General features: G+C 47.2%; 1 protein-coding gene across 1 annotated transcript in view; it reads right to left on the bottom strand.

Moving 5' to 3' along the window:
* LOC144805415 (uncharacterized) overlaps nt 1–25,041 on the bottom strand; it is a 60,964-nt gene extending 35,923 nt beyond the window's left edge. Inside the window, exons 1-3 of the mRNA XM_078671978.1 lie at nt 24,925–25,041; nt 21,349–21,413; nt 10,181–10,245 (exon numbers count right to left, since the gene is read on the bottom strand). The gene's annotated coding sequence lies outside the window, so the exon portion shown is untranslated. The remainder of the gene's footprint in view (nt 1–10,180; nt 10,246–21,348; nt 21,414–24,924) is intronic.
* Nucleotides 25,042–25,343: the final 302 nt, after the last annotated feature.

Raw genomic sequence — 25,343 nt, 5'->3', positions numbered from 1 at the left:
CGCGTAGTGTGCGGTGGCAGACTGTGTCGAAGGCGGTGGAGAGGTCTAGGAGGATGAGGGCTGCAGTCTTCCCCTTGTCTAGCAGGGTCCTGATGTCGTCGGTGGCGGCGATGAGGGCTGTCTCGGTGCTGTGGTTGCTGCGGAACCCTGACTGGGAAGGTTCCAGGATTCGGTTGTTTTCGAGGTATCGGGTTAGCTGTCTGTTAACAATTTTCTTGATGACCTTGGCCGGGAAGGGGAGCAGAGAGATGGGTCGGAAGTTCTTGAGGTCTCTTGGGTTTGCCTTGGGTTTTTTGAGTAGGGCGGTGAACTCGCCGTGTTTCCAGCTCTCTGTTAAGGTCGCGGTCTCAAGGGAGAGATTGATGAAGTTGCATAGGTGGGGTGCGATGGAGCTGCTTGCTTTGTTGAAGACGTGGTGCGGGAAAGGGTCTGACGGTGAGCCGGAGTGGATTGTGCTCATGGTCTTGATGGTTTTTTAAGTAAACAAGGGAGCCCAATGGATACCCTGGACCATGGGTAGTCAATTATTATAGAGAACAAAGGTCCTAAGGATAGTTCAATAAAATAAACAATGAAATTATAGACCGAAATCAGTACTATAATAAAATTTTCTCCACACAGCCGGGTGAGGAAATATTTAATGTATGATCAAGGAGAAATCAATTGACCTAGGGGAGGTCACATACACACATTTAGATAGGGCACAATCCTGTACCTATCCCAAAGTCAGAAAACATATAGTAAGCAAAGTAAACAAGTCAGGAAAAGGGTTTAACATGTAAAAAACGTTGGAGCCAACTGTCGCTTGCAAAATGTTACACAATCTCAGCAATCTTCGACATACAGTATCTACAGGGCAATATACAGATGAATTAACTGCAGAACTGTTTAAGCGTCGACGTTTCAATCCCCTGGCTCCTAATAAACCGGGATCATCATCAGGACTGTATTAATCATTGCCTGTTTTAATTGCAGAAGCCTGTTGGGGTACAGATGGAAAAAATAATAAGGGAACAACATAAGGCATCCGCCTACAATTGTAAAAGCTTTTCAGTAGCGAGGTCCATAAACACATTTAGCTGGCAGCTAGTGATTAAACAGGTGACCTTAGTTTGTGACTATGTGACATGTTCAAGGAGCAAACATGCAAGTGAGGGCCACCTGGTAAACCACAGCTTAGTGCAAATGGAGGTCACGACATGGGTAGGAAGACCAACCTTTACCGTCACTGTGAGTGGGTGGGTGGGTGCTGAGTTACAATGATCGTGGTGGACTGTTAGCTCTGGCCCCTCCTTGCTTTCAGACAATTCTGATATTTGCAACCAGGCCATTACCTCAATACCGGTGCACTAATATATATTTGCACTAAGCTGTGGTTTACCAGGCGGCCCTCACTTGCATGTTTGCGCCTTGAACATGTCACATAGCCACAAACTAAGGTCACCTGTTTAATCACTAGCTGCCAGCTAAATGTGTTTATGGACCTCGCTACTGAAAAGCTTTTACAGACGCTTAAACAGTTCTGCAGTTAATTCATCTGTATATTGCCCTGTAGATACTGTATGTCGAAGCTTGCTGAGATTGTGTAACATTTTGCAAGCGACAGTTGGCTCCAACGTTTTTTGCCTGGTAAACCCTTTTCCTGACTTGTTTACTTTGCTTACTATATGTTTTCTGACTTTGGGATAGGTAAAGCATGGTCTTGATGGTGTCATGGACGCTCACGCTGGTCCAGGCTAGCAAAGGCATGTGTTCGATGGTGTGCGGAGGGTCTATTGTGTTGCTGTCTGTTGGGGCTGTCTGGGTGTTGAAGCGGTCGTGTATGTCTGCTATCTTGCGATGGAAGAAGGTGGCGAGGGAGTCGCACAGGGCTTGCGACGGCGGGATGTCGTTGGTGTTGGAGCTGGGGTTGGAGAGTTCCTTCACGATGTTGAAGAGCTCCTTGCTGTCGTGTGCGTTGATGTCGAGGCGGTCTTTGAAGGAGGTCTTCTTGGCAGCCCTGATGAGGTGGTGGTGGTTGCGGACGGCGTCCTTGCGTGCTGCGTTGCTGTCCGGAGTTTGTTCACGTTGCCATTTCTTCTCTAATTTCCTGCAGGCATGCTTGGAATCTAGGAGTTCTGGGGTGAACCAGCTGGCCCTATTGCTGGTGTCTCTGTGGGGGGGTTTCTTCAGTGGGGAGAGGGTGTTGGCGCAGTCCTCGATCCAGCATCTGAGGTTGTGGGCAGCGACGTCGGTGTTGGAGGGTTCGGTGGGTGGGCTAAGAGCAAGGTTTGCATGTAGTTGGTCTTCGGTGATTTTGCTCCAGCAGCGGTGGGGGATCTGTTGGGTGCGGTGGTGTGTGGTGGGTTTTTGGAAGGTGATGTGGATGCAGCGGTGGTCGGTCCAGAGGAGTTCGGTTGTGTGGCTGACGGAGACATGCGGACTTGAGGAGAAGACAGGGTCGAGCCTGTGGCCTGTCGGAGTGGGTAAGCGTTGTGACGAGTTGTCTCAGTCCGAGGTTGGCGAGGTTATCGATCAGGGTTGTGGAGTTGTTGTCGTTGTTGTTCTCAAGGTGAAAGTTCAGATCTCTGAGCAGGATGTAGTCGGTGAAGGTCAGGGCGTGCGTGCTGATGAAGTCGGCGATGGAGTCACTGAACTGGGGGCGGGGTCTGGGGGGCCGGTATACGAGGGTGCCTCTGAGGGTGGAATTAGGGTCTGTGTGGATCTGGAAATGCATGTGTTCGGCGGTGCTGAGCGCGTCGTCAGTGCTAGTCGAGACCCTGATGCTGATTCCTTCTCCACCTCCGTTGATGCGGTCTCTGCGGGTGATCTTGTAGCCGTGTGGGATGGCTACGGCGATGTCGGGTGCGGAGGAGTTGTTCAACCAGGTCTCTGTCAGGAAGGTGACGTCTGGGGAGGTTGTGATGAGCAGGTCCCAGAGCTCGACGGAGTGTTTGCGTGCGGAGCGGGTGTTCAGTAGTATGCATCGGAGGTGGTTGAGGTCTTTCTTGGCGAGTGGTTTGTCGGCTCTGTGGCTGGTGTAGCTTCAGTTCTGGCAGGTGAAGGGAGCGTGTGTGCGTTTCGGGGCGGCCTTGAAGCAGTTGTGGGTCCGTCCGGGGTTGAGAGCTTGCAGAGTGCTGGCATCATAGTGGTGGCGGGTGTGGGGGCCAGGGGTTCTTGCGCTGGGCGCGGTCCAGGCGCGGGCAGGTGCAGACAGGCTTGCTGCATGCCAGCAGCGCGAACGCGCAGCGGCCGGCATGTGTGGGGAGGTGGGAGTGAGGAGCAGCTGGGAGGCGGGAGCAGCGAATGGGCAGTCAGGGGGCGGAGCCGCAGGGGACACAGTTGCGGGGGTGGTGAGGGGCGACGAAGGAAACAGAAGGCAAAAGGGCACAACAATTGAGGGGGAAACAAATGGCACAGAGGGCAGAAAGGTCATAAAAAGGGCAAGAAGGTCATAAGAATACAGGGGAAACGAGTGGCACAGAAGGCAAAAAGGTCACAGGAAGGGCAAAAATGTCACAGAAAACGGGGGGAAATGAGTGGCACAGAGGCACAAAGGTCACAAGAAGGGGCAGAAAGGTCACAAAAAACTGGGGGAAACGAGTGACACAGAAGGCAGAAAGGTCATAGAAATGAAGGGGCAGCTAAGCAACAGAAGGCAAAAACGGGCAGAGAGACACGGGGGCCACGAGGGGAGCAGAAGGAAAAACCAGGCAGAGAGACATGGGGGCAGCGAGGGGAACAGAAGGGAAACCGGGCAGAAAGACATGGGGGCAGCGAGGGTGAGAACAGGCACAGGTGGTGCTGTGCGGAGGGGGAGCAACCTACCTGGAATGGTCAAGGGTCGCTCTCCTCACCACGAAGGGGCCAGCCTATATGGGGAGGTGGAAGGGAGGAGCAGCTGGGAGGCGGGAGGTGGGGGCAGCAAATGGGCAGTCAGGGGGGGCGGTGGACACAGTGGCGAGGGGCGACGAAGGAAACAGAAGGCAAAAGGGCACAACAATTGAGGGGGAAACGAGTGGCATAGAGGCAGAAAGGTCCCAAGAAAGGGCAGAAAAGGTCACAAAATACGTGGGGAAACGAGTGGAACAGAGGCAGAAAGGTCCCAAGAAAGGGCAGAAAAGGTCACAAAAAACGGGGGGAAACGAGTGGAAAAGAGGCACCCAGACCCAGCGGCGTGGGTAGGTCGAGAAGCTGGACGCACGGGAGACTTTAACCAAATTTTGGATGTATGAACCCGATGTACAGTCCGCCGGGTACTGTTGTAGCGTGTGTACTTGACACATTAGGCAGAAGCAGCACAACACAGGTATATTACCACATGGAACACATTTCCTTTTGTGAGATTTTTAGAATAGTACACTAGAAACTCAGATAGATCCTGCGAACGTAGACAGTCTTCTACTATAGATACTTTCATTACTAAGGTCCTGAAGAATCGCCTGTCATTGTACACACACGCGAGAAACATGTTGACCATTTAGATCACACACTAACTGAGACTCATACAGGAAATATTGAATTCCAACGAGTACCGGCTAGTCTTTCATTTTAATTAAAGCAGGGGACCACGAGAATAAACTTGATACTGGTACTCCTAGCTTTATTTTAACTCACATATACGTCTACGCTGTTCTGGCCCCACACCCTCACTTCATCTGACGGCAGTTGGATAAAAGATCTCCGCTAAAGTGCCCCTCTTTAAGGTGTTGCCCGTTGGTTATTGCACCGCCGACCCAACGAGGAGCATCTCAGATGATGAAGCATGACACCTGAAAGGGTGTGTGAGGGCATTACATCCCAAAAAATGGATGCCCAACTGTAGGACTCATTGAGACCAACAGTATCCAAACATTAGTGTGACACGTACATTCACCAATTTGAGGAACAGCCAAGCCTTTTTGTAAAACTTACGACTTTAGGGCACACGCTGAGGTTGGACCTACCACTCTTAACGAGTGGAAATTGCCCATCGAAACCCCCTCCCCCTTGTCGTAAACAGAGGCACAAAGGTCACAAGAAAGGGCAGAAAAGTTCACAAAAAACGGGGGCAAACAAGTAGCACAGATGCACAAAAGTCACAAGAAATGGCAGAAAAAGGTCACAAAAAATGGGGGGAAACGAGTGGACAGAGGGCACAAAGGTCACAAACAAGGGTAGAAACGTCACAGAAGTGCAGGGGCAGCTAAGCAACAGAAGGCACCACGGGCAGAGAGCCACAGGGGTCGCATGTGGAGCAGAAGGAAAAACCGGGCAGAGAGACACGGGGCAGGGAGGGAGAGAACGGGCACAGGCGGTGCTGTGCGGAGGGGGAGCGACCTACCTGGAAGGGTCAAGGGTCGCTCTCTTGACCCGCCTGCCTGCCTGCACCATTACTTGTAATGGGGTAACCCAGTAACCCTCAGAACCTGGGTAGGCAATGGTAAACAAAAATTGGTTCTGTCGGAAAGTGAACAATTTCTTAGTTACACAACATATATTCCTATAACTTTTCTTACTTAGTTATACTTGGAAGTATTTGAATAGGAAAATCACACACCACACATTTTTTATCAAAAAAGAGAGAAGGGTTGTTATTCATCAATCCCTTTACAGAAATTAATTTTCAACACTTAAAAATTGGTTGTCCATACAATAGATTTTCAAAACAAAATGCACAAGTGAATAAATTGTGATCAAGTTATTTGAGTGTATAATACAGTGAAACAATTTTTACAGCTAAAATTAAAAGAAGTACAGGTCCAACAATGGTTTCAATTTCCACAGACAGTACAATTATTTCTATTTTTCTGCTGGGATATAGCAAGGACCAATTGGTTTAGGCGTCCTATAGAGGCAGAAATAGGACGCCTAAACCAAGCAACCCCCCCCACCCCAAAATACGAAATTTCAGGTGAGCAATTAAATGAAGGGTGTTATCACCCACTTGTCAATTTCACACACCCCGTACTAAAACAGGCACGCCTTTTTTAATTGTAGGTTGTCCCTTCTTCTCTTTCGTCCTGATGAAGACCCGAACTGGTTGCTAATAAGACAGCACCGTACTCCAGGGTCGAAACGTCGACGTTAACTTTCCAATTGGTCCTTGCTATATCCCAGCAGAAAAATAGAAATAATTGTACTGTCTGTGGAAATTGAAACCATTGTTGGACCTGTACTTCTTTTAATTTTAGCTGTAAAAATTGTTTCACTGTATTATACACTCAAATCACTTGATCACAATTTATTCACTTGTGCACTTTGTTTTGAAAATCTATTGTATGGACAACCAATTTTTAAGTGTTGAAAATTAATTTCTGTAAAGGGATTGATGAATAACAACCCTTCTCTCTTTTTTGATAAAAAATGTGTGGTGTGTGATTTTCCTATTCAAATACTTCCAAGTATAACTAAGTAAGAAAAGTTATAGGAATATATGTTGTGTAACTAAGAAATTGTTCACTTTCCGACAGAACCAATTTTTGTTTACCATTGCCTGCCTGCACCAGCAGAGTGCAGAAAGCTTTTCTAGCACCTGGAGGTAAATGGACTTTCTCTATCTGTCGTAACTGAAGATGTTAATCCTTGGTAACATCTATCCCCTTTGGACAAGGTCCTCCATTTAGCTATCAGAATGTAACTCATCCTGCGCAGACACAAACCCTCTAGTCCGTATTGCATGAAGCTGGGAGGTTCTCACCCAAAAGAGGGCCCTCCACAAATTGCTGACATTTTCTTACATCCACTGGACAGCCATGGCAACACACAGACCAACTACACCCCCTCAGGGATCACCAGTCCATCTGCCAGGATCAAGACTCAGATCTTTCAACCTTCTCTGTTACCGTCTTTGGAACGGCCCGTCTCTGGGATTCGTGGAAGCTCCACACTCAGTGAGCTCGGAGTTGCCTTGTAAAACCATCTCATGAGAGTGGGAGAAAAGAACATTAAGTGACACGCACTGCATAGACGTATAAATAAATCTACTATTATCGTTCCATGTACCATTGTCCTACTACTGATGTTTCGACATGGATGTTTTGCCGTCTATCACAGCAGCTTCTTCATTTAAAATCGTACTCATCAGTTAGTTTTCCATTATACCTATTTACCTATGTACTGTTTCTGACCCTACGACATCTCTGGCAGGCATGCTGTGCTGTCTGTTGCTTCATAAATGGGAAGTAGATTGCTACTGCTGTAGCGTAGTTCCTATATTCCCAATAGGCTCTACGCATTGGAATAATATATCCTATAGATTAGACGTAGGACTGAGGTCGACTAGGTCTCTATTGAATATACTAAACTTAATAGTGAGTGTCAGCTAGCTCAGTGGTCACTAGAAACTTTCTCGAATTCACAAGAAGGGATTAGTTTCTGATAACCGCATAAACATGAGAACTTTGTTTCCCAAGAATGAGAAACATATCTCTAGAGTGGAGGAAACAATAGATACGTATTTTACTCAGTCAATCGTGCATGCTTCGTTTCTACAGAGTTGCAGAGAAATAGTAAGACAGGCATTTTCAATAAAAAGGTTTATTGAACAGTCTTCTTTCTCATACAAGAGAAGTGAACTGCTACAATCGTTAAGCAGACTGCGAAGTATAATGCGTACAGCGAGAATAGTATTATAAAATAATACTGTAAGAGCATTGTATGGGTTCTAAGCCATATAAAAATACATACATAAATACACAGGCTAAAATACTCAACTGGTGCTTCTAAAATACGCCTACTCCAATGTACCTAACCTAAGTCTAGTACAAGGGAAGAAGTAAGTATTGTGTAGAATAGGTTTAGATTTCTTTGCCAAGAATCTATCCAAGATTTCTCTAGGTTCTAATAGGCTCCATACCTTCGTTAGAATGAAGGAGGTCTGGTATCTCTGTCTTGGGACTCGACTTCCCAACTCCCCGCAAGGGGAGCTTGGAAACACTGGAGCTGGATTCTCTGCAGGAGAAGTGACAGCTTCCCGATCAGTGCGTCAGCTGGAAGGTCGGCTTCCTTCGGCACTTTCTTTAGCGAGCTCCGTCGGGCAAGTGTATAGTCGAACTGCTCCGAACCACCGTGTCTTTCTAGAGCAAGTGGAGGTATATTTATACCTTGAAGGTGTCTAGGAATGCCACATTTTGACATGAAGTCGGGCATAATAACGTCAGGAAAGAACCCCTAGGGAACAGTTGTTCTTTGCAAAGTACATGAGTTCTTGGACAAATCAATATTCGAGCAAGGAGAAGTTCCCTAACTGCTTAAGCTGATTTTCCAAGTAATCGTTATGACGTTTGGTACGGGTGGAAGTAGCCATGCCTATATTTGGTCTGCATGGGATATGTCTAAGTAAGGACTTGATTTCTATGCCTATATAAGGGCAATGTGAATCCTACCTATATAAGGGCATGAATCGGGAAAATTCACTCGGAGCCTAAAGGGCCACACAACACTGCAGGAAGAGGGCAGTGACCTTGCAGTTAGATGCACTTGATTGGGATAAAAGGTACCATGTTTGTTAGAAAAGCTGCAACTATTAGAATAATACCATACCAAAAGCAGCACATATAATGCAATAACAGACCATGTACTAGAAAAATGTGATGCAAACAATGCAATAACACAGACCAGGCACTAGAAGAATCTAATGCAAACAATGCAATAACACAGGCCGTGCACTAGATGCAAACAATGCAATAACACAGGCCGGGCACTAGATGCAAACAATGCAATAACACGGGCCAGGCAGTAGGATTGAAGCAAATAATGCAATAACACAGGCCAGGCACCAGAAGAATCTAATGTAAGCAATGCAATAACACGGGCCAGGCACAAGGAGAATCTGATGCAAACAATGTAATAACACGGGCCAGGCCCCAAGAGAATCTGATGCAAACAATGCAATACCACGGGCCAGGCACCAAGAGAATCTAATGCAAACATTACAATAACACGGGCCAGGCACTAGGGTTGAAGCAAATTATGCACTAACACGGGCCAAGCAGTAGGAGAATCTGACACAAACACTGCAATAACATGGGCCAGGCACGAGGAGAATCTGATGCAAACAATGCAATAACACAAGCCAGGCACGAGGAGAATCTGATGCAAACAATGCAATAACATAGGCCAGGCACGAGGAGCATCTGATGTAAACAATGCAATAACACAGATCAGGTACTAGGGGAATCGGATGCAATCAATGCAATAACACGGACCAGGCTCTTGGATTGAAGCAAATAATGCAATAACACGGGCCAAGCAGTAGGAGAATCTGACACAAACAATGCAATAACACGGGCCAGGCACTTGGATTGAAGCAAATAATGCAATAACACGGGCGAGTCACTAGGATTGATGCAAATAATGCAATACCACGGGCCAAGCAGTAGGATAATCTGACACAAACACTGCAATAACACGGGCGAGGCACCAGAAGAATCTGATGCAAACAATGCTATAACACAGGCCAGGCACCAAGAGAATCTGATGCAAACAATGCAATAACACGGCCAGGCACTAGGAGAATCTGACGCAAACACTACAATAACACAGGCCAGGCACTAGAAGAATCTGATGCAAACAATGCAATAACACAGGCCAAGCACTAAGAGAATCTGATGCAAACAGTGCAATAACACAGATCAGGTACTAGGAAAATCTGATGCAAACAATGCAATCACACGGACTAGGCTCTTGGATTGAAGCAAATAATGCAATAACACAGGCCAAGCAGTAGGAGAATCTGACACAAACAATGCAATAACACGGGCCAGGCACTTGGATTGAAGCAAATAATGCAATAACACGGGCCAGGCACTAGGATTGATGCAAATAATGCAATAGCACGGGCCAAGCAGTAGGAGAATCTGATGCAAACAATGCAATAACACAGGTCAGGCACTAGTAATTAAAGCTCTTCTTTGTCTCGCAGTATCTGCCATTGAACCGGCATTGCAAAGATCACCCACTCGGAAAAGGTCGCGGGCGATTATAGTGCGGAACCGGGCATTCTCCCCTATACTACCAACAGGGAGGACCGCGGTGGAAGTTGCCGGTCTAGTCCTGAGTTCCTGGACACGGGCGCGAGGTCTAGACCAGCTGTGAAGTGCGCCGATTGATTTTAGAGCGCTTCGGTGCCTCGGTTAGTTCGGTAATTTAGAACTGGAGAGAAATACCAATTTAAAGTGAATAGGAAAAAAGAAATATAAAGAGAATAATTAACCCTTACCCATTGAATACTTCAGTTCCTGATTTCTTTGTTGCTTGGTTGATGACAGAGGCTCCAGAAGGTTTCTAAGGGAGAAGTAAGAAGAATTCAGAAGATAAGAAAGTAAGGCAGTGAGGGAATGAACGAATGAGTGAAAAAGAATAAATTAACTCACCGAAAGGGTGCGAAAATTTTGTTTATAATGCAGGTTACCAAAGAATAAAATAGTTATATTGAAGAATAGATTAGGAGCAAAAGCCATAGGCTCTCTGGGTAAGGAAATATATATATATATATATATATATATAAATGAGAGAGAGAGAGAGAGAGAGAGAGAGAGAGAGAAAGTGAGAGAGTAAGAAAGTGGAGAAGGAATTGAAGGAAATTAGTAATGGTGTGCTTTTCTGTTACATCGATTTCCACTCATGCTTGAAGAGAGAGAGGGAGTAAGAAAGGCATAAAACGGAGTACGGCAGAAAGGAAGATGTAGAGTGGAAGAGCCAGATGGCCAGGTAGTCTCTTCTCTGTTCCATTCCCCTTTTTCCCGGCTGTGTTCACACGGCTACTAGTACACTCTTCAGTTGGTGGCTGTGGGAAAACCAGTGGTGGACTTTGGAAAATCTCATAGTTCTGCTCCGAATTTGTAAAAATCTCATAGTTCTGCTCCTGGGAGTGTTGGCACTGTGAGTAACCACGACCCTTATCAGAGTGAAGTGCCCACGTCAATACTCACCTGAGCAGAATGGCTAAAGGGTTCAATTATAAAAAATTAGGAAATATTCTTAAGGAGATTCAACAAGAGTTGATGGGAGTCAGGGAGAAAAATATGGTAATCAAATTTTAAACGAAGGCCCACATTTCTTAACTCAGTGCTCATTGTACCACATATGTCGACCTACTGTCTTCCCAGATGCACAATCTTGTAGAACTTCCATCTTGTCGTATCTCAATGGAGACGCAGCTTCATGGTCAATGCCCCTGGTCACCCAAGACTCCCCAATTTTATAGAACTTCGAGCAATTCAAGAAAGTGTTTTTGTGAATTTTTGATAGTCGGGTAATGAATTACTGGAGTTGAGGCAAGGGAATCGAGAGCGTGTCACTTACCTGGCCCAATTTAACAAACTTGTTGTAGAAACTGAATGGCCGGAGGCCAAAAGGGCAGCCTTGTTCTATTGGGGTTTGAAAGAGAACTTAAAGGATGCGGTGTCACCGATCCCAAATCGCCCTACAGAAGTTTCAGCTTTGATTGATTTCGTTTTTGAGATAGACTATCGACAAACGGAAAGAAGGGGTGAAAGACAATGCAAATTTCGGCCCAGTGTACCACGCTTTGACCGGGTCAACACATAGGTTGTTAAATCTGGTGATAAAGAACATGCAGTCGAACCTATGCAAATTGGAACTATTAGAGGCCGCCTTTCCAAAGAAGAGAAAGCAAAGCGTTGACAGAATAATCTATGGCTTTATTGTGGTATCAGTGAACATTTTGTAAAGAAATGTCCCAAGAAGCCAAAAACCTTCAAGAAGGAAAACTCTCTGCACCACTAGTAGAAGGAGTTGGGCTGGTGGTTGCTAACAAGGATACAACTCCAATTTCTCATCAGGTGGCCAATATTCTACAATCTTCCGATCCACACCTTATTCTGACGAGGACCCTAAGATTTCAAGACCGAGTTCTTTCAGGAGTGGCCGTGATGCTGGACTCCGGTGCTACGGGGAACTTTTGTGACCTCAAATATGCCTCGAAAATTGGTCTGAGGCATTACCTAAAGAGAGAAGTGAGGCAGTTAGGGCTGTTGAGGGTACAAATGTATCTTCCGGCCCAATAACCAGTCACACAGAAGTTGTGGAAGTTGTCTCTGTTGAAGGTCAGAAGGAAGAGATTCAATTTAACTTGATCGATGCTCCTCAGTTTGGAATCATCCTGGGTTTGCCTTGGTTAACTGAACACAACCAAGTTATTGGTTGGAGAATTGCTTCGGAAAAAAGCAGAACGAGCAAGATGGAAATCTAGCAGCTTTATTATGCAAGCAAAAGATGATGGTGTTTGAGGTGCAAACGGAGTCTTCCGGTAGAATAGCAATAGTTTGCTGAAGTTTTCAGTGGTTTGGAATCAAAGAAGTTGCCCCCACATCATTGGTATGACTGCAAAATTTGATTTGGAACCTGGATCTAACCTTCCTTGTAGCCGAATTTATGCGCTTACTGAAGCTGAAAACCGTCATCCTAAGAAATACTTAGAAAACGGGTTCATACGACCTTCACAGTCCCCCGTTTCTTCACCGTTATTTTTCATTCCAAAATGTGACGGAGATCTGAGACTGTGTATAGATTATTGTGCCTTGAACAAGATTACAATAAAGAATCGTTAGCCTCTTCCCCTGATTTCAGTTATTCTAGATCAGGGGTACTCAAAGTACGGCCCGGCAAGCCTTCAGTGGCGGCCCGCGGAGCTTGTGACACATCGCACCTGTGTGTTTGTTTTTTTTAACTTCAGCAAACATCTCGGGGAGCAGCAGTGCGTAATCAGAGAGCCTGCTCTGTGGGGGCCCCGGGCGATTCCAGCCACAGTCAAGAGTGGAGCTGCAGGGGCACTAAGAGGTGAACAAAGCCTCATTAACAGACAAATGGTCGTTTAAAGACCTGTGAAGTACTGGGGTGCCCGGGAGGCTGTGTCAGCCAGGCTGACACACAGGGGAGAGGGGGTGGGAGGGGGGAGGACAGCAAGAACTGAGAGCCGGTGAGGTGGGAGGGCAGAGCAGGGAGTGAGAGCCCGGGTGTGGGAGGTGGAGGGCAGAGCAGGGAGTGAGAGTCCGGGTGAGGGAGGTGGAGGGCAGAGCAGGGAGTGAGAGCCCGGGTGAGGGAGGTGGAGGGCAGAGCAGGGAGTGAGAGCCCTGTGAGGTGGGAGGGCAGAGCAGGGAGTGAGAGCCCGGGTGAGGGAGGTGGAGGGCAGAGCAAGGAGTGAGAGTCCGGGTGAGGGAGGTGGAGGGCAGAGCAGGGAGTGAGAGCCCGGGTGAGGGAGGTGGAGGGCAGAGCAGGGAGTGAGAGACCGGGTGAGGGAGGTGGAGGGCAGCAGGGAGTGAGAGCCCGGTGAGGGAGGTGGAGGACAGAGCAGGGAGTGAGAGCCGGGTGAGGTGAGACAGATAGAGACAGATAAAGACATATAGAGACAGAGGCAGAGACAGATAGAGACTGGGACAGACGGAGCTAGATAGGGTCAGAGACAGGGACAGACAGAGACAGATAGAGGCAGAGACAGATAGAGGCAGAGACAGATAGAGGAAGAGACAGACAGCGATAGAGACATAGAGAGACAGAGGGAGAGAGGGAGACAGACATAGGAAGGGATGAGATAGACAGAGGGAGGGAGACAGAGGGAGAGAGGGAGACAGACAGAGGGAGACAGACACAGACAGACAGACGGAGACAGACAGAGGGAGGGAGACAGACAGAGAGAGGGAGGGAAACAGAGGGAGGGAGACAGAGTGAGGGATGGAGACAGACAGAGGGCAGACAGAGGGAGGGAGACAGATGGAGATGGACAGTGGGACACAGATAGAGGGAGACAGATGGAGGGAGACGGAGAGAGGGAAGGAAATAGAGGGAGGGAGAGAGAGAAAAAAGAGAGGTAAGACAGAGATAGACGGAGGGAGAGAGACAGAGGGAGACAGAGAGAGGGGGAAGGAGGGAGCGAGAGAGATAGAAGGAGGGAGACAGAGAGAGGGAGGGAGAGATAGGGAGAGAGAAAGAGAGATGTGTGTGTATACTGGTCTGTTGGCTCAGTGGATGAACGCGTCAGCTGCAGGGGCCTGAGTTCAACTTCATGGTCACAGTTTCACAGTTTTTTTCGTTCTAGCCCCTTCCCCCTCCCCCACTGACTCCGCCTCCACCGGTGTGGCCCTTGGCCACAAACCACACTGTAAATTTGGCCCCCGAGAGAAAGTTTGTGAGTACCCATGTTCTAGATGAACTAAAAGATGAAAAAATCTTCAGAAAGTTAGATTTACATGGGGAGTGCCATTTAATTTGAGTGAGAAGTGGAGAGGAATGAAAAACAGCATTCAGAACAAAGTATGGATTATATGAGTACCAAGTGATGCCCTACAGTTTGAGCAACGCTCCTGCAGCCTTCCAGTACTTCATTAATGATGTCCTGAAGGAGTTCATTGATCAATGCAAGATTGTTTACATCAACATTTCGATGTATTCCTCATCAGAAGAAGATCACCAACGGGTCAAAAGAGTTTTGCATTGCCTGAAGGAAAGCAAGCTTTACATAAAACTTGAAAAATGCGCTTTTGGGGTGAAACCTGTGGATTTCTTGGGATTTGTAATTGCTCCAGAAGGTCTTACCATGGATATTAAAAACATTGAGGCAGTCTTAAATTGGCGTCCTCCAACCTCTGTGAAAGATACAGAGCTTCATCGGGTTTGCAAATTTCTATTGGAGATTCATTCAAGATTTTTCCCTGAAGGTACCACCAATTACTAAATTGCTACGGAAAGGAGTACCTTTTTAATCGTCTGCTGAGGCAGAAGATGCTTTCCAGTTCTTGAAGAAGAGTTTTACCACTGCACCAATTCTGCTGCATGCGCATCCTATTCAACTGTTTTACCTGGAGACTGATGCTTCTAAACAGGCCATCGGAGAGGTACTTTCAGAGAGACACAAAGAGACCGAACAGTTGCATCCGGTGGCATATTACTCTAGAAAATTGCAACCAGTGGAAATAACGTATACTATTTCAGATAAAAAACTCCTCGCTATCAAAGATGCGTTCCAAGAATGGCGACATTACCTAGTCAGAGCAAAACATGTGGTGACGGTAATCACCGATCACCGGAATCTTCAGTTTCTGAAGTCTGCCAGAACGCTCACACCATGCCACCTTAGGTGGTCCCTGTATTTCGCCAATTATGACTTTGTAATAACTTATCGGCCAGGAAGAAATAATGGAAAGGTAGATGCCAAGTCTCGCATTGACACGGATGGAAGAAAGAGTCCCATTAGTGATCAAAAGATAATTCCTGAAACTAAGATCGTTGGAGCCACTAGTGAGAAAACGCTTGTAGACAAGGTCAAAGAAGCCTTACCTTCTGAAGGAATACGCGGCTTGGCAGAGAAGGAGTCAACTCAAGAAATTGTTGATGGATTGCCGTTTCATTCCAAGGCCTTGTACTTACCAATCAAAGAACTTCAACAACAAGCGTTGATCGACTGTCATGACAGTCCATTGGCTGGTCACCCTGGAATCCACTGAACGGAGGAGTTGTTAAGGAGACAGTTTTGGTGGCCAGGGTTGTCCAAAGATGTTCGAGTTTATGTGGAAGGCTGTGAGATTTGTCCAATGGGGAAGACAAATAAGCTGGCTTCTCGGGGTCTATTGAGACCTTTGCCTACCCCTCCATTTTCCTGGCACACTGTGACTATGGATTTGATTGTTAAATTGCCTTCTAGTCAGGGATTCAGTTCAGTATTACTCATGGAAGACTCGTTCTCAAAAATGGCGCATTTTGTTGCCCTGAAAGGGAAGTCATCTGCAAAACAAATAGCCACACAATTCAATTAACGTGTTGTAAGATACATGGTATTATTCCAAAGGTTTTGATCACAGATCGTGGATCTCAATTTCTATCCCATTGTTGGAAGGTTTGTACAAGGGGTTTGGGAATTGAGACACGTTACCCAACGACTTTTCATCCACAAACAGATGGTCAAACTGAAAGGGCCAATCAAGAGTTAGAAAAGTATCTCAGACTGTTTCTTTTGGATCAAGAGGGAGAGTGGCTTGATCTTCTTTGGACTGCAGAGTTTGCACATAATAATGCTAAGAATGCCTCTACTGGTTTTCCCCCTTTCTACTTGAATTATGGAAGGCATCCTAATTCTGAGGTTTCCTCTCAAGAAGTGTTGGTGCCTGCAGCACAAAACTTTGCATCTTAGCAAGGTACACAAGTCTGCCACCAAGAACTTAATGAAAGCTAAGGAACGCTACAAGCAAAGTGCAGATGAAAAAGAAGACCTGAACCAGATTTGAGTACAGGGGACAGGGCATGGTTAAGCACAAGAAACCTAAAGCTTAAAGGAAATAGAAAGTTTCAACCCCGATTTATAGGTCCATTTCCTGTGGAGCAAGTAGTGAATCCAGTGACTTTCAAACTAAAACTACCACCACAGCTAAAAATACACCCAGTGTTTCATGTTTCTCTTCTTAAAAAGGTTTCACCCCATTTGAAAGAATTGAGGAAAAGAGAACCTATTTTAGTGAAAGGACGAGAAGTATTTTAAGTTAAAAGAATCTTAGTTTCAAAGTCCATTCGAGAGAAAATCTTCTATCTTGTAGACTGGAAGGGTTTTGGCCCAGAGGATAGGTCGTGGGTGGAACAATCAGATGTTTGAGGTGCAAACTGAGTCTTCCGGTAGAATAGCAATAGTTTGCTGAAGTTTTCAGTGGTTTGGAATCAAAGAAGTTGCCCCCACATCACTGGTATGACTGCAAAATTTGATTTGGAACCTGGATCTAACCTTCCTTGTAGCCGAATGTATGCGCTTACTGAAGCTGAAAACCGTCATCCTAAGAAATACTTAGAAAACGGGTTCATACGACCTTCACAGTCCCCCGTTTCTTCACCGTTATTTTTCATTCCAAAATGTGACGGAGATCTGAGACTGTGTATAGATTATCGTGCCTTGAACAAGATTACAATAAAGAATCGTTAGCCTCTTCCCCTGATTTCAGTTATTCTAGATCAGGGGTACTCAAAGTACGGCCCGGCAAGCCTTCAGTGGCGGCCCGCGGAGCTTGAGACACATCACACCTGTGTGTTTGTTTTTTTTAACTTCAGCAAACATCTCGGGGAGCAGCAGTGCGTAATCAGAGAGCCTGCTCTGTGGGGGCCCCGGGCGATTCCAGCCACAGTCAAGAGTGGAGCTGCAGGGGCACTAAGAGGTGAACAAAGCCTCATTAACAGACAAATGGTCGTTTAAAGACCTGTGAAGTACTGGGGTGCCCGGGAGGCTGTGTCAGCCAGGCTGACAAACAGGGGAGAGGGGGTGGGAGGGGGGAGGACAGCAAGAACTGAGAGCCGGTGAGGTGGGAGGGCAGAGCAGGGAGTGAGAGCCCGGGTGAGGGAGGTGGAGGGCAGAGCAGGGAGTGAGAGTCCGGGTGAGGGAGGTGGAGGGCAGAGCAGGGAGTGAGAGCCCAGGTGAGGGAGGTGGAGGGCAGAGCAGGGAGTGAGAGCCCTGTGAGGTGGGAGGGCAGAGCAGGGAGTGAGAGCCCGGGTGAGGGAGGTGGAGGGCAGAGCAAGGAGTGAGAGTCCGGGTGAGGGAGGTGGAGGGCAGAGCAGGGAGTGAGAGCCCGGGTGAGGGAGGTGGAGGGCAGAGCAGGGAGTGAGAGACCGGGTGAGGGAGGTGGAGGGCAGCAGGGAGTGAGAGCCCGGTGAGGGAGGTGGAGGACAGAGCAGGGAGTGAGAGCCGGGTGAGGTGAGACAGATAGAGACAGATAAAGACATATAGAGACAGAGGCAGAGACAGATAGAGACTGGGACAGACGGAGCTAGATAGGGTCAGAGACAGGGACAGACAGAGACAGATAGAGGCAGAGACAGATAGAGGCAGAGACAGATAGAGGTAGAGACAGACAGCGATAGAGACATAGAGAGACAGAGGGAGAGAGGGAGACAGACATAGGAAGGGATGAGATAGACAGAGGGAGGGAGACAGAGGGAGAGAGGGAGACAGACAGAGGGAGACAGACACAGACAGACAGACGGAGACAGACAGAGGGAGGGAGACAGACAGAGAGAGGGAGGGAAACAGAGGGAGGGAGACAGAGTGAGGGATGGAGACAGACAGAGGGCAGACAGAGGGAGGGAGACAGATGGAGATGGACAGTGGGACACAGATAGAGGGAGACAGATGGAGGGAGACGGAGAGAGGGAAGGAAATAGAGGGAGGGAGAGAGAGAAAAAAGAGAGGTAAGACAGAGATAGACGGAGGGAGAGAGACAGAGGGAGACAGAGAGAGGGGGAAGGAGGGAGCGAGAGAGATAGAAGGAGGGAGACAGAGAGAGGGAGGGAGAGATAGGGAGAGAGAAAGAGAGATGTGTGTGTATACTGGTCTGTTGGCTCAGTGGATGAACGCGTCAGCTGCAGGGGCCTGTGTTCAACTTCATGGTCACAGTTTCAGTTTTTTTCGTTCTAGCCCCTTCCCCCTCCCCCACTGACTCCGCCTCCACCGGTGTGGCCCGTGGCCACAAACCACACTGTAAATTTGGCCCCCGAGAGAAAGTTTGTGAGTACCCATGTTCTAGATGAACTAAAAGATGAAAAAATCTTCAGAAAGTTAGATTTACATGGGGAGTGCCATTTAATTTGAGTGAGAAGTGGAGAGGAATGAAAAACAGCATTCAGAACAAAGTATGGATTATATGAGTACCAAGTGATGCCCTACAGTTTGAGCAACGCTCCTGCAGCCTTCCAGTACTTCATTAATGATGTCCTGAAGGAGTTCATTGATCAATGCAAGATTGTTTACATCAACATTTCGATTTATTCCTCATCAGAAGAAGATCACCAACGGGTCAAAAGAGTTTTGCATTGCCTGAAGGAAAGCAAGCTTTACATAAAACTTGAAAAATGCGCTTTTGGGGTGAAACCTGTGGATTTCTTGGGATTTGTAATTGCTCCAGAAGGTCTTACCATGGATATTAAAAACATTGAGGCAGTCTTAAATTGGCCTCCTCCAACCTCTGTGAAAGATACAGAGCTTCATCGGGTTTGCAAATTTCTATCGGAGATTCATTCAAGATTTTTCCCTGAAGGTACCACCAATTACTAAATTGCTACGGAAAGGAGTACCTTTTTAATCGTCTGCTGAGGCAGAAGATGCTTTCCAGTTCTTGAAGAAGAGTTTTACCACTGCACCAATTCTGCTGCATGCGCATCCTATTCAACTGTTTTACTTGGAGACTGATGCTTCTAAACAGGCCATCGGAGAGGTACTTTCAGAGAGACACAAAGAGACCGAACAGTTGCATCCGGTGGCATATTACTCTAGAAAATTGAAACCAGTGGAAATAACGTATACTATTTCAGATAAAAAACTCCTCGCTATCAAAGATGCGTTCCAAGAATGGCGACATTACCTAGTCAGAGCAAAACATGTGGTGACGGTAATCACCGATCACCGGAATCTTCAGTTTCTGAAGTCTGCCAGAACGCTCACACCATGCCAACTTAGGTGGTCCCTGTATTTCGCCAATTATGACTTTGTAATAACTTATCGGCCAGGAAGAAATAATGGAAAGGTAGATGCCAAGTCTCGCATTGACACGGATGGAAGAAAGAGTCCCATTAGTGATCAAAAGATAATTCCTGAAACTAAGATCGTTGGAGCCACTAGTGAGAAAACTCTTGTAGACAAGGTCAAAGAAGCCTTACCTTCTGAAGGAATACGCGGCTTGGCAGAGAAGGAGTCAACTCAAGAAATTGTCGATGGATTACCGTTTCATTCCAAGGCCTTGTACTTACCAATCAAAGAACTTCAACAACAAGCGTTGATCGACTGTCATGACAGTCCATTGGCTGGTCACCCTGGAATCCACTGAACGGAGGAGTTGTTAAGGAGACAGTTTTGGTGGCCAGGGTTGTCCAAAGATGTTCGAGTTTATGTGGAAGGCTGTGAGATTTGTCCAATAGGGAAGACAAATAAGCTGGCTTCTCTGGGTCTATTGAGACCTTTGCCTACCCCTCCATTTTCCTGGCACACTGTGACTATGGATTTGATTGTTAAATTGCCTTCTAGTCAGGGATTCAGTTCAGTATTACTCATGGAAGACTCGTTCTCAAAAATGGCGCATTTTGTTGCCCTGAAAGGGAAGTCATCTGCAAAACAAATAGCCACACAATTCAATTAACGTGTTGTAAGATACATGGTATTATTCCAAAGGTTTTGATCACAGATCGTGGATCTCAATTTCTATCCCATTGTTGGAAGGTTTGTACAAGGGGTTTGGGAATTGAGACACGTTACCCAACGAGTTTTCATCCACAAACAGATGGTCAAACTGAAAGGGCCAATCAAGAGTTAGAAAAGTATCTCAGACTGTTTCTTTTGGATCAAGAGGGAGAGTGGCTTGATCTTCTTTGGACTGCAGAGTTTGCACATAATAATGCTAAGAATGCCTCTACTGGTTTTCCCCCTTTCTACTTGAATTATGGAAGGCATCCTAATTCTGAGGTTTCCTCTCAAGAAGTGTTGGTGCCTGCAGCACAAAACTTTGCATCTTAGCAAGGTACACAAGTCTGCCACCAAGAACTTAATGAAAGCTAAGGAACGCTACAAGCAAAGTGCAGATGAAAAAGAAGACCTGAACCAGATTTGAGTACAGGGGACAGGGCATGGTTAAGCACAAGAAACCTAAAGCTTAAAGGAAATAGAAAGTTTCAACCCCGATTTATAGGTCCATTTCCTGTGGAGCAAGTAGTGAATCCAGTGACTTTCAAACTAAAACTACCACCACAGCTAAAAATACACCCAGTGTTTCATGTTTCTCTTCTTAAAAAGGTTTCACCCCATTTGAAAGAATTGAGGAATAGAGAACCTATTTTAGTGAAAGGACGAGAAGTATTTTAAGTTAAAAGAATCTTAGTTTCAAAGTCCATTCGAGGGAAAATCTTCTATCTTGTAGACTGGAAGGGTTTTGGCCCAGAGGATAGGTCGTGGGTGGAACAATCAGATGTTCATGCTCCCCGATTAACCAACATTTTTCACTTGCAAAATCCTCACAAACCTCAGCCCGGAGGCTTAACCTTGCGAAGGGGTACTGTCAAGGTGTAGGAAAAAGAAATCAAAGCTCTTCTTTGTCCCGCAGTCTCTGCCATTAAATGGGCATTGCAAAGATTACCCGCTCGCAAATGGTCGCAAGTGATTATACTGCGGAACTGGGTATTCTCCCCTGTACTACCAACAGGGAGGACCGCGGTAGAAGTTGTCGGTCTAGTCCTGCGCTCCTGGACACGGGTGCGAGGTCTAGACAAGCTGTGAAGAGCGCCGGTTGATTTTAGAACCACGCACTTCACCAACGGATTTTCAGAGATATGTAACGTTCTTTCTGTAGTCTAGTTAGAAATACCAATTTAAAGTAAACAGGAAAAAAATATATAAAGAGAAGAATTAATACTTACTCATTGAATACTTCAGTTCCTGATTTCTTCGTCGCTTGGTTGACGGCGGAAGCTCCTGAAGGTTCCTAAGGGAGAAGTAAGAAGAATTCAGAAGATAAGAAAGTAAGGCAGAGAGTGAACGAACAAATGAGTGAAAAAGAATAAATGAACTCACACGAGTTAAAGGGTGCTAAAAATGTGTTTATAATGCAGTTTACCAAAGAATAGAATACTTATATTGTAGAATAGAAGAGGAGCCAAAGCCATAGGCACTTTGGGTAAGGAAATAGAGAGAGAGTAAGAAAGTGGAGAAGGAAATTAGTAATGGTGTGCTTTTCTGTTACAGCAATTTCCACTCATGCTTAAAGATAGAGAGGGAATAAGAAAGGCATAAACGGAGTACGGCAGAAAGGAAGAAGTAGAGTAGAAGAGCCAGAAGGTCAGATAGTCTCTTCTCTGTCCCATTCCCCTTTCCCCCGGCTGGGTTCGCTTACTACTCCACCTACATCCATTGCCTTGCTTTTACTACTGCCAGAGGCCCAAACATTAAAGATAATCCCTTTGGATAATGGGAACACTGGACAGTTTTTAAACTTCACTTTCACATCACTATCACTGCACACTCAGTAAATATACCTGCTCTGCTGTAATACAGGCCTTGTAGCACAGCAGGGACACACTTGGTGTCACCGGGTAGGCCCGATGATGAAGCATGCCACCAACTAGGTTGGTGGATGGGGGCTTCATAAAAAGAAAGAACCCTTTTCTTTTTATCACTAACAACATAGTTTTGAGTCTCATATCACGTCTTGACAGACTAGTTCTCATTGATTTAACATGCCTTTGTCATGAGCCATCTGGGGCTCAATGGTAACTCTGGATACTTTTCAAAAACTCGGATTACTAGCCCTTACAATAAAATACATTGCATGGAAAGGAGCATCTCTGGGCGGTGAGAGAAGCGGCTGAGGCGGTCCACACTCCTCATACACAGAGGACACGATAGGCCTCAACTCCTATCCCTACCGAGCAAGTTTAATCCCAGCAGGGGACAGGTCTCCACTTCTCTGCATCTCCCTGGATAGCCCTCAACCACTCTGTATCCCCCTGGACAGGCTTCCCCTCCTCTGCACCCCTCCCGGATCAGCCTCACCTCCTATGCACACCCAGCCCAGGACAGACACCACCTCCTCTGCAACCCCTGTGCACGCCTGACCTCCTCTGCACCCCAGGACAGGCCTTGCTTCCTCTGCACCCCTAAAGATGGGCCTCAACTCCTCTGCACCCTGGGGCAGGCCGCACATCCTCTGCACCCCCTGCACAGGCCTCACCTCCTCTGCAATCCCAGACCAGGAACCTCCTCCTCTTCATCCCTGGACAGGCCTCACCTACTCTTACCCCCCTAGACAGGATATACCTCACCTCCTCTGAACCCTGGACATTCCTCACCAGCACTGTACCCCCTGTGCAAGTATGACATCCTATGCACCACTGGACAGGCCTCGTCTCCTCTGCTCCCCCTGGAAAGCATTCTCCTCTGCACCCCTCAGGACAGGTCGCCCCTCCTCTGTACCCCTGGACAGGCCTCGCCTCCTCTTCATCCCTCTGGACAGGCCTCAACCACTCTGCATCCCCTGGAGAGGCTTCACCTCCTCTGCACCACTCCCAGATATGCTGCACCCCCAGCCCAGGACAGGCACCACCTCCTCTGCACCACTGGACAGGCCTCACCTGCTCTTAACCCCCTGGACAGAACATGCCTCACCTCCTCTGTACCCCCGGACAGGCATCACCTGCTGTTAACCCCCTGGTCTGGACATGCCTCACCTCCTCTGAACCCTGGACAGGCCTCACCTGCTCTGTACCCCCATGGACAAGACATGCCTCACCTCCTCTGCACCCCCTGGATAGGTCTCGCCTCCTCTGCTCCCCCTGAACAGGCATCTCCTCTGCACCCCTCATTACCCGCCTAACCTCCTCTTCTCCCCCTGGACAGGTCTCACCTGCTCTCCTCCCCATGGACAGGACTTACCTCCTCTGCACCCCTAGACAGGCCTCGCCTCCTTCGCAACCACTCCACCCCTGAAAAGGACATGCTTCACCTCCTTTGCACCCTTTGGACAAGCCTCAAATCCTCTGTACACCCCCTGGACAAGCCTCACCTCCTCTGCAACCCCTGGACAAGCCTCACCTCCTCTGCACCCCATGGACAGGCCTCACCTCCTCTGCACCCCTGAGAAAATCAACTCCCCAGCACACGTATTTAAGTAATATGTGGTTTCCCTCTAAGTTAAAACAAAGTACAGTAAATGAGTCACAGATTATACACAATTCTTTCTTTCTTTTGTCTTGTTTGTGTTTTTTTCTGGTGTTCTCGGCCACAACCAACATTTGTTTCGTCGCTACAGGGTGTGATTCCGCGACTTTCTCAAGGCTGTGTAAAAAATAAAGGTACAGAACCATGGTCTAAATAGAAGTCACATCCTTCTCAGGCATTGGTATTATTTTTTGTAAAATTAAATACGGCCACAGCGCATATAAACTAAGGGGGTTGTCTATGTTAGGTATACAAACAATAGTAACCTAACCTTGTTGAGAAGATACATGTAAAATAAGCATTCTAAGATACAGTATACGACGGAGAGAGCGAATCTAGATAAAACTCCAATGGCAAAATGACCTCCTCATAGCCCTGCTGCACAAAATCCTTGGAAATTTCAAGTGTGAAAACTCGTGTCTGTGATTTGGTCCGAGTGATGGCTCTCATGTCGTGTGCTCTAGTCTAGGGGTCATAAGTCCCAAACCTTTGAGCCCCAAGTGTATCAAGCATGAAGGTGAGAAATAAACACCCACACCGTCCCAGTATAACTTTCTGTAAATAAAGAAGGGGTATTTTTAAAGGTCTGAAAATCCATCTCTGTAAAGTTCCAGCATGATGGATATTTCAAAGAAACCTACTTTCAATGTGGTGTTAATTCCGACCCACACAGGGTTCCGTTAAGTATCAACGATGAGTCCAAAGGATGGGTCCTCTGATTCATGTGTTCTTGTTTTGTTCCAAGAATCAGGCTATATCTGTAAATCAAATGCTCTGGTCATGTTCTAGTGTGCTAAGCGTCCGAATAAACCACATGTCTGATAGTGCTCTTGATCCCCAAGTTAGCTATCAAAGCACTGCTTCAAAGCGCTCTGTTATCAGGGGATCCCCTCTCAGCCGAGACCCGGCTCTATGTGGGAACTCATTCTCTCGGTTGCTTCAGTACGAGGCACAGTAACAGCCCCATAAAGTGTGAGGTGAACCCGGGTTCAATGTAAAGCCGTGTTTCCCCGAGCCCGGCCACACACTGTTGAAGTCTCTCAAGGCCTCACTCTTGATGCAAACGCTGACAGTGACCTGCGCCTGCTGTGTGAAGGAAGGGTCCTTGGGTCTATGGTCAGCCTGGATCTCCCATCGAGACCCACAGGGAGCCGTTCATTCAGGTATAAACATTCATCCAAACATTCATTCTCATGTCTCCCTCGTGCTCCTTCCGGGTCCTTGGAGCGCGATGACCCGGAAGCTATCAAAGGACATGAAGCCTAGGATCTCAGTCTCACCTTTCAACCGTCGCAGAGTCCAGCAGAGGATCCAAACATCAGCACAGGAACCGGTGTATCCAAACCCGCAGCCCGAGCGCGGTGCGCGGGATCCAGATCTGTGCGGCATCAGCAGAGGAACCGGTGGATAAGACCCGACTTCCGGTATCCCGACAGAGCAATAAACGAAGGACTACGGTCGTGGAAGGGGCGACATCTTGGAGTGGGGAATCTGTCAAATGCTCGTGTTCTGTGCACGTCACAGTTGCTCATGTGCAGGGCGGACACTACTTCCTATCGCCGATTTAGGACCTTGCACGGGGTACAGACTGAACTGCCCTGAACAGATGACGCTCCGTCTCACTGCGGCTGCGCAGAGGAAAGACACTACCCCTCCCCATAGACGAGCCGAACCGAGGAGATTTGAAATACACCTCCGC

This window comes from Lissotriton helveticus, chromosome 1_2, assembly GCF_964261635.1.
Source record: "Lissotriton helveticus chromosome 1_2, aLisHel1.1, whole genome shotgun sequence".
Lineage (NCBI taxonomy): Eukaryota > Metazoa > Chordata > Amphibia > Caudata > Salamandridae > Lissotriton > Lissotriton helveticus.
The sequence above is the reverse complement of the archived record's forward strand: the minus strand, read 5'-3'. Positions and strand labels throughout refer to the sequence as shown.